General features: G+C 38.2%; 1 pseudogene across 1 annotated transcript; it reads right to left on the bottom strand.

Moving 5' to 3' along the window:
- Positions 1 to 11439: 11439 nt before the first annotated feature.
- Positions 11440 to 13041, bottom strand: LOC143588563 (1-aminocyclopropane-1-carboxylate oxidase homolog 1-like; annotated as a pseudogene). The gene is made up of 3 exons (XR_013145125.1): positions 12515 to 13041; positions 12104 to 12425; positions 11440 to 11735 (listed from the first exon to the last, which is right to left on the bottom strand). The product of XR_013145125.1 is annotated as a 1-aminocyclopropane-1-carboxylate oxidase homolog 1-like (transcript).
- Between the last annotated feature and the right edge of the window lie 315 nt (positions 13042 to 13356).

The raw sequence follows: 13356 nt of genomic DNA, 5'->3' as shown, positions 1-13356 counted from the left end.
TAGAGATATGAAGTTTAAAAAAAGTTCCAAGGAACAGTCGGTTTACCGAAAGTCGGGCGGGAAACATTTTCTAATTGTAACCGTATATGTTGATGATTTATTTGTGACAGGTACAAGCTCGAGTATTATTTCCGAGTTCAAGAAGGGTATGTCGACCAAGTTTGAAATGTCGGATCTCGGGAAGTTAACCCTATTATCTTGGAATCGAAGTATTCCAATGAGAGGACGGGATAGTAATTTCACAAGAAGGATACGCCAAACGAAATTTGAAGGAGACAGGCATGCAAAATTGTAATCCGGCTCAAGTCCCGATGGATCATGGTGTGAAATATTTGAAAGCCAAGAATGAAGTCGAACTCGATGCAACCGAGTATCGAAAGATGGTGGGTTGCTTTCGGTATTTATTACACACTCGTCCGGATATGGCGTACATTGTGGGTATTGTTAGTCGATACATGCAAAGTCCACGTGAATCTCATGGTATGGCAATACAACACCTTTTGAGATATTTGAAGAAAATGACAAGTTACGGGATCAAGTATGGGAAAAACGGGCCAAGACGACTTGCTGTGTATAGTGATAGTAGTCACAACATAGATGTGGATGATGGTTGAAGCACCACCGGACACGTGTTCTATTATGGGCAATCTCCAATTACATGGTGCTCGTAAAAGCAAGCTACAGTTGCACTTTCGTCGTGTGAAGCCGAGTACATGGCGGCTTCGGCAGCCGCGTGTCAAGCCGTGTGGCTCCGAGAGTTGTTGAGCGAGTTGACTAGAGAAGAACCGCAGAAAGTTGTGTTGAAGATTGATAACATGTTCGCAATAGCCCTTGTGAAAAATCCGGTTTTTCACAATCGAACAAAGCATATAAAATCCCGTTTTCATTTTATTCGAGATTGCTACAACGATGGCGAGGTTGATGTTGAGCACATTAGCGGGAAAGAGCAACGATCCAATATCCTCCTAAAGCACTCGCAAGAATCAAGTTCACGGAGATGCGCGTGCTACTAGAGTTGAAGACCTCCTGAAATCCGACTCGGAAATTAGGGGGGTGGATGTTGGTAATTAATTAACCGAGTCAGGCCTATTGGGTCCGGGCTTAAGTATCTCATTAAGTTTTATGGGGTTAAGGGGCTTTAGGGTTTAATTAAGATGACTAGTTAGCCAATTTGGGTTAGCACTATAAATACATCAACCAAGTTATGGTTATGTATTATGAAAGATATTGTAATCAGGTTTTTTGAGTTATATTTTTCTGATTATAATAAAAGTAAGATTATTCTATATTGGTTGTTAATTATCGTTTATCAATCTTGAATTGGTATCACAGCGGTTACGCTCTTGGTGTTTATTGATCAAAGTCGTGATCAGTAAGGAGGGTTTGGTCAAGTTGTGAGCGAATAACTAAGGTGAGGGTCGACGATCAAGACAAGGGTTGGCGACGGGCTGAGGTTTGGTGACAAGAATAACTTTCTGGTGTTTATTGTGTTGGGTTTCTATGAAATTAACAAGCTTAGTTAACCATTTAACTAGTCACAATTAAGGCGGAAGCGTGATATTTACAAACTAAACATATGTATCCATGTGTTTATATATGTATATGTTCATGAATAACCTAGTTTATTCATGTTATAAGATTACCAATAATCTATTTACTAGAAACCCGAAGCAAGGATCAAATGATACGGAAAAGCTAAACTATCAAGCTTGTAAACACTTACATTCTTAACCCTTTAAGAGTTTAGTAGATGGTTGAAGAAGATGATGATGTGAATGCTAGACTTTCAAAGGAAAACCCTCAAACGGAATATACCCCGAGCCTCCAACACACACCGAGCTATGCTAGGAAGCTTGAACACGAAAAACCCGAGACCCGAGCCCTTCCTTTTTCTTTTGGCCGTAAACAAGAAAGAAAGAAAGAAAGGAAGAGTTGTTCCTTTTTTTGTTTACTTGAAAGTGTATATATATCTTGATCTTTTCTTTTCCTTTTCATCATTATACACCATCATGCATAACATGGTGTTTGGTATTTGTTTTAGTCAACACTCAACCTTTTCATGTCAATATTATTGATCAAGACATGGGGTGTGGGGCCCACCCAAAACCGGCCCCAATATATTTATTTATTTTTTTTTTTATTTTATACTTTATAAAATATATAAACACCCCATCTTTTATAAACCATTTTATAAAAGAATACATAGTTAAATAATCATTCCAATAATAATTATTTGAATAAATAAATTAACCAATTAATTTATCTAACACTTTCAAGTAAATATTCAGAAACCCGATTTTCTGAATGTGTCGTGTTCAGTATTTGTTTTATAGATCTTATCTTAACAAATATATAATTGGTGTGTGTCTAACTCGTTATTGGGTATGACCCGACTTGGATCAAACACGGCTAGCCACATTAACCTAATTATGTGTCTCGGGCATACGGTATTCCAACAATCTCCCACTTGCACGTGACTCATAAGAAGTTAATGCTAATGGTGAATACCGCCTAACAACAGGTCACCACCACTAGTGTGTTTGACTAAGTGCCATTCAATAACATCATCCCCTTCAAGTCCATACTTGATATGATATAGGTAAGTCTTATCATTATATCCCTTTGTTACTAGATGTCCTGTTAAATCGAAGAGACACAGAGTGATCATTCTCTCAATGATTTAACTTAACAGGCCTTAGACATCTAAACTCTCAACACATAAGAGGAACAAATCCCATCTTGACTGCATACATCCTTGTTGACATCTCGTATGATATCTGAGCTCTTTCTTTTACGTCATCGTGTTACCGAAAAACAAAGAAGAGAGTCAAGTTATCAGACTTGATGAAAAACCAGATCCAATATGCATCTCAGGTCAAAGGACACAATAATACTCGCCTTTACTCAAGGATTACTTATGATCAGTTGCACTAACTCTATGCAGTGATCCTTGAGAGCGGATCATGTCCAATATTTGTATCCCACAAATATTTATAAACCTTGGTGGCAAACCTATGCCCTATATTCATCACATGAATATCAACCAATCCCAGTTCATAATAGTCTTACCTTCATGCCTGTTCCCACAAGCATGATCGACTACGGACGTTTAGAACAACATAAGTCATTCATGGATTAAACATGCAAATATAGAACATAACTCATTGAATAATTAAACATAATTAATTTTCATGAGATACCCATTATATTCGTTCTTATACAAACACTAAACACAGATTAAATCCACTCACTAGAATACCGAAGTCCTAATGCACAAACATGACCCTCATGCTTTGGCCTATCGAGGAGCTTCGTGAGTGGGTCCGCAATATTTTGATCGGTATGAACTTTATGAATACATATCTTTCTCTTTTCAACTTCATCCCTTATGTAGTTGAATCTGCGCTCAATGTGCCTCGTTTTCTGATGAGCACGAGGCTCCTTGATCTGTGCAATAGCACCCTCATTGTCACAGAATATCTCTAGGGGCTCCTGAATGGTAGAGATAATCCCTAGATCCATGATGAACTTTTTCATCCATGCAGCCTCTTGGGCTGCCATTGAAGCGGCGATGTACTCAGATTCTGTAGTGGATAACGCGACAACATCCTGCTTCGAACTCTTCCAAGAGACAGCGCCTCCATTCAAAATGAAGACATATCCCGACTGTGATCGAGAATCATCTCGGTCAGTTTGGAAACTCGCATCCACGTAACCCTTTACGACGAGTTCCTCCTCACCAGACCCATATATTAAAAACATATCCTTAGTCCTTCTAAGGTACTTTAATATATTCTTGACAGCCATCCAATGACTGTCACCTGGGTTGTGCTGGTATCTACTCGTTATGCTTAAAGCATACGAGACGTCCGGTCTAGTGCACATCATTGCATACATAATAGATCCTATTGCCGAAGCATAAGGAACATGCTTCATCCTATCCTGCTCTTCCTTAGAGCTAGGACTTTGGGATGAGCTTAACACGGTTCCTCTAGGAATAGGTACCAAACCTTTCTTAGAGTTTTCCATCCTGAACCTTTTCAGGATTTTATCAATGTACGCACTTTGATTGAGTCCGATCAATTTCCTTTGTCTATCCCTATAGACCTTTATTCCCAAGATATATGTCGCTTCTCCAAGATCCTTAATTGAGAAACGACTACTTAACCACGCTTTAACGTTTTCCATACTTGGTATATCATTTCCAAATAAAAGTATATCATCGACATACAAAATAAGGAAAATGATTATACTCCCACTAGCCCATTTATACACACACGCCTCATCACTGTTTTGGACGAAACCAAACGCTTTGATTTCTTCATTAAAACGATGATTCCACATCCGTGATGCTTGTTTCAACCCGTAGATTGATTTCTTTAACTTACAAACTTTATCTGGATTAGATGGATCGACAAAACCTTCAGGCTGAACCATATGGACATCTTCCTCAAGATATCCATTTAGAAAAGCGGTCTTGACATCCATTTGCCATATCTCATAATCAAAATGAGCTGCAATGGCAAATAATATCCTAATCGACTTAAGCATCGCGACCGGCGAGAAGGTTTCATCATAATCAATCCCTTGAGTTTGCGTGAAACCTTTTGCTACAAGTCGTGCTTTGTAAGTATCTAAATTTCCATGCATATCGGTCTTCCTTTTGAAGACCCACTTACATCCAACCAGTTTGGAGTTAAGTGGACGATCAACCAATTCCCAAACTTGATTATCGTGCATGGATTGCATCTCGGCGCTCATGGCTTCAAGCCACTTGTCACAATCAGGTTGTGACATAGCATCTTTGTAGGAGATCGGTTCATCCGAATCGACCAAGTAGCAATCATCCACAAGAAATCCATATTTCTTGGGAGGTCGACTAATCCTATTAGATCTGCGAGCAACGTGTGTATGATCAACCATTTGATCATCTTCAACATCCTCGTGTTGAAAGCTAGTATCGACCAACTGTGTATCATCCAGTGATTCTTGAACCTCTTCAAGTTCCACTCTCTTTTCACTAGGTCCTTCCATAAGGAACCTAGTTTCTAAGAAGTATCCTTTGCGTGAAACAAACACTTTTTGTTCACTAGGATCATAGAATATATATCCTATATCATCCTTTGGGTATCCTATGAAGATACACCTGATGGATCGAGCCTCAAGTTTATTTGGGGTGTCACGTTTAACATAAACTATGCATCCCCATACCCTTAAATATGAAAAGGATGGAACCTTTCCATGCCACACTTCATAGGGTATTCGATCCACCTTTTTGGTCGGGGCCATATTCAAAATACGAGCCGCTGTGAGTAGCGCATATCCCCAAAATGATGGCGGTAGTGAGCTTCGTGCCATCATTGATCGAACCATGTCCAACAGTGTTCGATTCCTCCTCTCGGATACTCCGTTATGTTGAGGAGTTCCAGGAGGAGTGAGCTGTGAAATAATTCCACAATCTCTAAGATGACCTTGAAAAGCATCACTTAGGTATTCGCCTCCTCTATCGGAGCGGAGTACCTTGATTGTTCGGTCGAGCTGATTTTGTACTTCATTTTGAAATTCTTTGAACATTTCAAAGGCTTCATGTTTGTGTTTCATTAGATAAACATACCCATATCGACTAAAATCGTCGGTAAAGGTAATGAAGTACCTTTCACTATTCCTACTAGTTGGCTTGAAAGGTCCGCATACATCCGTATGTATGATACCTAACAAATCCTTAGCCCTTTCATTTGTACCTTTGAAAGGCTCTTTGGTCATCTTGCCTTGAATACAAGATTCACACTCATCAAACGAACCTAACTCGTTTGTTTTCAAAAGACCTTTCTTTTGGAGAGTATTTATACGATTCTTGTTTATGTGTCCAAGGCGACAATGCCAAATGTAGGAATCACTCAAATCCTTTTTGAGTCTTTTAGTAGAAGTTTGATATAATGAGCTATTTAAGGTATTATCATGAACCAATTCATAAATACCGTTGTTTGGTACAGCTTTAAAATAAAAGATACCATTAGATGATACATGCATTTCTGATCTTACAAATTTAAAGTCAAAATTACATTGTCTAAGAAGGTGCACAGAAATAATGTTCCTAGTCAAACTAGGAGCATACAAAACATTTCTCAAAACAACTTCCAAACCACTTGGAAGCGATAAAGTGAAGTCTCCTCTAGCGACCACGTGCACCCTTGCACCGTTGCCCATGAAAAGATTCACTTCGCCCTTCTTTAAGTCTTCATTCTTTTTGAACCCCTGCAACCAATTGCAAATATGAGTTCCACATCCGGTATCCAATACCCATGTGTTAGAAGAAATAAGATTTAGCTCAACATTAATCATAAAGACATTACCCGAGGTATGTGCCGCATTCCTCTTGTCTTTTAGCTCTTTTAGGTAGACCGGGCAATTGCGTTTCCAGTGTCCGGTCTCCCCACAACCAAAACAAGGATCATCCTTATGACCCCTCGGTTCCATAACCTTTTGTTTCTTTGCCATAACCGGTGATTTGCCCTTACCCTTAAGATGCACAGGAGGACCCTTTCTTTTGGCTACCTTAGCCTTAAGATTGGGTTGAGATCGATTCTTGGATCTACCTTCATTGATCGCAAACATGGGTAAAACCCTTTTGCCCATGCTCGCCTCGGCTGTTTTAAGCATTGAGTGAAGTTCTCCAATGGTTTTGTCCCACCCGTTCATGTTATAATTTAATACGAAAGTGTCGAACCTTTTCGACAAAGAGTTAAGGATCAAATCCGTTGCTAACTCTTTTGAGATGGGACAATTGAGCTTGGCGAGGCGATCAATGTAACTTTTCATCTTAAGTACATAAGTTGAAACTGGTTGATTATCATCCATTCTACATGCATGCAAGGCTCGAACCGTTTCGAACCTTTCAACTCTTGATTGCTTAAGGAACATTTCCTTAAGTTGAGTAATCATGTCGTACGCATTATGGTTTTCGAAATCCTTTTGGATTTCGGGAACCATAGTCGCCAACATGAGGCATGACACTTGAATGGAATCTTCCGTGAGTTTGACCCAATTCATATATTCGACCTCACTTCCCTCTTCCGGTTCTTCGGGGATAGGTGTTTCCAAAACATGATATAATTTTTCTTGTTTTAGAACAATCCTTAAATTTCGGAACCAATCCGAAAAGTTATTGTGGTTAAGACGGTCTTTAGCGAGAATAGATCGGAGAGATACGTTTTGGACGTTAGGGATTATGTTGTCGTCGACGTGTGCGGCCATCTGCAGAATTTTAATTAAGTTCATTTTAGTGTTTTACCTTTTAATTATTAATACCCTTTTTATATATACCAAATATAATTAATAATTAAAATCTAGAATCCAACGATAAACCCGACTCCGGTTAGGTGACCTTTTTCCCATTGTCGGTTTATCAAGGTAGTTATTCATAACAATTGCAAACCCTTTTGCAACTTCTAGAGTTTATGGGACCGGTTCGAAATCATATTTCGTGTCGGCATGTTTATCCCATCAACACCTATTAGACCCCATGCTTGGGTGACCCTCTTCACATGGTTCTAATTTAAGTCGTCCTACTTGTATCAACTTGTAATATTAACATACAAACGGTTAGGTGACCTTTTTCCCATTTATATGCCAATATTACCTCAACATATTAATTTACTCTACGTGGTTAGGTGACCTTTTTCCCACTAAGAGCTTACTAATATGTTAAGCGTTATACAAAAGGATGGTGTTTTAACTTATTATCCTTAATTTTAAAAGGGAATTTTTAGTTTTAATAATTCTAGTTGTAAAACTTTAAATCATGTTCTAACATGCATTTAGTAACACGATATTTTGAAACCATTTTTCAAAATTCTAATTTATAATAAAGCCATTTTATTATGGGCGTGAGACGGCTAGTTAATAAATCCATTTTATTAAACTATGTGTCACGTAATTACCGATAATTATTAGAACCCGTTTTATGCTTTGTTAATTAATTCTATGTGACGAAGTTGATATCCTAATATCTAACAACCACACAATCAAACAATCAATTAACAAGCATACACAATTATACTAGACATGAGCCACTAAATTAGACCACACTTGTTAGCCGAAACAAGTGTGTGTCTTAGGTCCAATCCTAAGGGACACATGACACATGGATGTTGTAGCTCCCACTCGATCCCGCATCCAAATGCTTCGAGCATCTTCTTCAACCCCGTTGTGATCCACTGGGCTTGAACTTGGGCCTTAGCTTCCATAAGCTTCCATTTGGGCTCAATTGGTGGGCTTACGTCCTTTTGGGCTTGAATCCCTTAATGGGCTTGTGAGACCCATTATTACCATACCCGGCCCAATTAGGCCCAAACTTCCAATTTTGCAATCTTCTTTATTTTACAAAACAAATGTCCTAATACATTTTTCTATAAAATAAAGATATTACAAATAACCTATTTATTACATGCCCATATGAAAAAAATAATTACAAAATTACAAAATTGCCCCTAATTAATTATTACAAACCGAAACTTGAATAATTAACTACAATCACAACATCAACCACAAACAAACATCCACTTGGTCTACGGCTCGGTCTAGTATTTTCAAACATAACCCGTTATGTCTTAGGAACCCGTTCCAAAACCCCTTGGCTTTATCGGGCCTAGCCCAACCCAATTTGGGCTTGACCCAATAACGTGATTATGGGCTTCAGCCCACATGTGCAAAACACATGGGCTTCGGCCCAATTAAAAAACTCATGGGCTCGGCCCATTTAACCAAAAATGGGCTTCGGCCCATATAGTTTTTCCCTTTAATTTCCGGTTAGCCCAATAACCATATTAAAGTGGGCTTCGGCCCAAATTCACCCGAATTGGGCTTCGGCCCATTTACTCGGTTTTAATTTTTTTTTTTTTTTTTTTTTGAACAAAGCCAAAAACAATAACAAGATTAAATACAAAAAAAAAAAAACATGCATGTTAATTTTTGTATAAAATCTTTCAAGGGGAAAAAATATAAAACCGAGAACCCGAAGCTTAGTTTCCCGTATCCCGGCTCTTGATGCCATTTGTTGGGTTTCTATGAAATTAACAAGCTTAGTTAACCATTTAACTAGTCACAATTAAGGCGGAAGCGTGATATTTACAAACTAAACATATGTATCCATGTGTTTATATATGTATATGTTCATGAATAACCTAGTTTATTCATGTTATAAGATTACCAATAATCTATTTACTAGAAACCCGAAGCAAGGATCAAATGATACGGAAAAGCTAAACTATCAAGCTTGTAAACACTTACATTCTTAACCCTTTAAGAGTTTAGTAGATGGTTGAAGAAGATGATGATGTGAATGCTAGACTTTCAAAGGAAAACCCTCAAACGGAATATACCCCGAGCCTCCAACACACACCGAGCTATGCTAGGAAGCTTGAACACGAAAAACCCGAGACCCGAGCCCTTCCTTTTTCTTTTGGCCGTAAACAAGAAAGAAAGAAAGAAAGGAAGAGTTGTTCCTTTTTTTGTTTACTTGAAAGTGTATATATATCTTGATCTTTTCTTTTCCTTTTCATCATTATACACCATCATGCATAACATGGTGTTTGGTATTTGTTTTAGTCAACACTCAACCTTTTCATGACAATATTATTGATCAAGACATGGGGTGTGGGGCCCACCCAAAACCGGCCCCAATATATTTATTTTTTTTTTTTTTATTTTATACTTTATAAAATATATAAACACCCCATCTTTTATAAACCATTTTATAAAAGAATACATAGTTAAATAATCATTCCAATAATAATTATTTGAATAAATAAATTAACCAATTAATTTATCTAACACTTTCAAGTAAATATTCAGAAACCCGATTTTCTGAATGTGTCGTGTTCAGTATTTGTTTTATAGATCTTATCTTAACAAATATATAATTGGTGTGTGTCTAACTCGTTATTGGGTATGACCCGACTTGGATCAAACACGGCTAGCCACATTAACCTAATTATGTGTCTCGGGCATACGGTATTCCAACATATTGATCAACTGATCAAAGTCGTGATAGTGGTCGGAATTTCGGGGCTGTTTGGCAAGATCAGCAGCGGGGCTGCTGAGATACGTAGATAAAGAAAAAAAAAGACCAAGCAGTGGTCACCTTATTTTGGGTCTGATCGAAAAGTCCTTGAAGCTTGCGAGTGAAGCACCCATGTGTTGTTTTTCTTCTCTTGATTCTTAGACGTTGTTCTCTATTGTGCAATTAACTGAAGAGGCATCATTCCAAGATAAAAGAAGGATATCTTATTTTGATTGGTTCTTTAATTAAAAGAAGTCAAAAGGCAAGCTGTTGCTTTATTTGGTGTCGAGGAACTCAAAAGGAAAAATCAAATCGGTTTGGAATTTTTTTTCTATTGGTTGGTTCAACAAGCTTTGGTTGACCATAATTTGCTTTTATTTGGGTTGAACAAGACGGTTTAATTCAAAGTTTGTTTTTATACGGGTTGAACAAGTTATGTTTTGACCAATGTTTTGATATAATCTATGCTCGTGTTTAGATGACTGGGATTGCAACCAGAGGAGTGAATATGCGAGTTCATACAACCGAGTGAATGATCGGGAACAGGGTCATGGTAGTCGAGTTCGGGTGAGCCGAAAGAACACAATTATGGATCAAGGGGAGTTCTCGGGAGGTCAAAACGGATATGATGAATATCAAGATGATGAGGACCGAGATGGCTGTGAGAGCCGAGATGGTCAAGATCGTGGGTCGAATCACGTGGGTCAAAGGAGACAAGTTTAAAGTCAAAGACCACCTATTTCGAGTCAGAAATTAGGGGTTGATTGTTGGAAGTAATTTCGGACTCTAAGTCACAAGTCGGTGAACTTGAGGGACCAATGTTGACAAGCTGGTCATAGTTGGTTATATTTCCTAATTACATTATGTTTCCTGATTGTATTGTAATTATATTTGGTAATGTCTTGCCTAGCAATTTTAGTTAGTCTATATAAACCAAGATATGCTAGACATTAGAATGTGGTGTGAGATGCAACCAAGTTGGGGTTAATCTAGATGCACACGAGATGTAACCGAGTTAGGATTCATCTAGATGCAACCAAGTTAGAGTTCATCAAGAGTCAAACCGAGTTAGGGTTTGAGAGTTGTAATTAGTTTTTGATTTATATTTTCTGATTAATATAAATGAGAGTTATTTATTTAATTCGTGTTGATTATCGATCTGGGACTTGAAACGTGGGATTCGAACCTGATCACAAAGTCATATCCACCCTAGCTTGTGTGAGTGGCACTAACATGAGAAACTATCGTACATCCATGGGAGCACACAAAATTAATTTAAGTAACATCAAACCCATAACGAATGCTTTTCAATTTTCATACTACAAGATACAAAAAAGGTTTTTGAGATAGATTACATTACCATAGGACTAACATATATATAAAAGCTTTAACTTATCATGAAGATTTATTAATTGACTTAGCTTCCAAACGAGTTAGATCTTGAAATGTAAAAGGGCAGAAGTGCCATCAAGTCCCTTTGCTCTATAGAAATCTTCACTGTCGTGCTTCTATACTTAGCCGGATTATCTACTGAAAGCAAATCCTTGATAGGCTCGTATATCTTGGATGTCTGAATTAAACCTGTGGTAAAGAATGATGCCACCGATACCCTTGGCCCAACCTTGTTTGTCACCACTTTGTGTTGCGAACTCACAAACTTGTCGTTTGTAATCAACTATAAATTCCAAGGATTGCCCATATTTTAATACATTTTTAGTTTCAAAGATGATTTTTCACTTTAAAATATATTTTGACTACCATTAAAAAAATTGAATGGCGATCTTTGGCATGCTTTTTTAAAAGCGTATGCCGTAGTGGCAGCGGTGTCTTTTCCAAAGAGTCATAACATTTGTCATATCCGTTACCCAAGTTTGAATCCTCCGTATAGTGGCGTGGCATATATATATTTTTTAAGAGCGCTCACATGAGCCGGGATTCAAACCTGAGATCAGATTATGCCATGTTTGACAACTGTAAAGTATAATAGACCAACGTATAAACAAAAATAAAGTTTGAGAAAGATTGAGAGAAATAAAAATATGCCTGTAAAAGATCTCCGGCGTTCATTACTAGAGCTCCTGGTATAGGAGGAACATCAATCCATTGATCCTGATAAAATATCTTGAGGCCGCCAATATGATCTTGCAAAAGAATTGTGATGAAACCACTATCGGTATGGTTTGGGGTGCCTATCGTTAATTCAGGTTGTGGGCAAGAAGGATAGTAATGACCAAGAACAGCAAGTCCATCAGCACATCCCATGTCAAAAAGGTGATTAGCGTCGAGCCCAAGAGCCTCGGACATTAACTCAAACAAACAAACTCCTAGTTTCATCACTTGTTTTGAATATTCCAATAAAACATCCCTACAACAATATCCAACCAAACAAAAATCATTTGACTTATTATCTAGACTTTTACACTCATAATGTTTGTATATTAATTTATATCAAACCTGCAAGGCTGTGGCAACTCGTGCGGTTGGGGAGGGTTAGGGGCCATGGTGCAGTAGAATGAGTCACGCCAGTTAGTCACCGGTGCGGCATACATATCAAAGTTGCTATTATACACGAACCTCGTTTTCCCAATTGGATCTCTTGTGTACCACTGCTTCTTCACCTCTGTGTCTTGGTCATAAAAATCCCTCACTCCTTTTAACATCTCCTCCAAAACATTAATATTAATTTCATGATTCACCACTTGAAAGAATCCCCAGCTCTCCATCGCATCCCTCACTTTCTCGATCACCGCCTTTCATCGTATGGGATCTCCATTGATTCCTTGGAGGTCTATGGTTGGAAGAGTCAGTTGTGTTTGTTGGGAGTTGAGGTTTTCCGGTGAAGGTAGACGGAATATTCTAGGGACCTCCGTTATTCCAGAGTCAACAAGTCCTTTTACGCCGGTTTTGGTTTCGTCAAACGCCTTTAGTTCGGCTTTCCGATAGTAGTCCGGTGGGATTACAGACGTGCTAGTGAGACCCATTTTTTCTGACTTTGGAAGATATTAGTTTGGAAAGTTATAATAACTATGCTAGTGGAGTCTCATGCTGACACCACAAGAAAAATAATATCTCAATTGTGACAAAATACCATGTCTTATTATTTATAATATTACAATTTCAGGGAAACTTATGCATCACCTCTTGTACACTCTGCAGTGAAATTTGTAGACCACTCCACGTGTTCTTCACCGATAATCCTGGAAACAATCATCGTCACTGTTGCCGGGTGGCGGTGGTGTGGTACCTTTTCGTGCAATTCAGATTCATCGGCCTTTCCTCTCTGAACCTTTCGTGCA

Source organism: Bidens hawaiensis, unplaced genomic scaffold (genome assembly GCF_021521415.1).
Source record: "Bidens hawaiensis isolate Kalapana, Puna unplaced genomic scaffold, B.hawaiensis_p1.1 tig00036455_1, whole genome shotgun sequence".
NCBI lineage: Eukaryota > Viridiplantae > Streptophyta > Magnoliopsida > Asterales > Asteraceae > Bidens > Bidens hawaiensis.
Note: the sequence above shows the minus strand (reverse complement) of the source record. Positions and strands in the feature narration are given on the sequence as shown.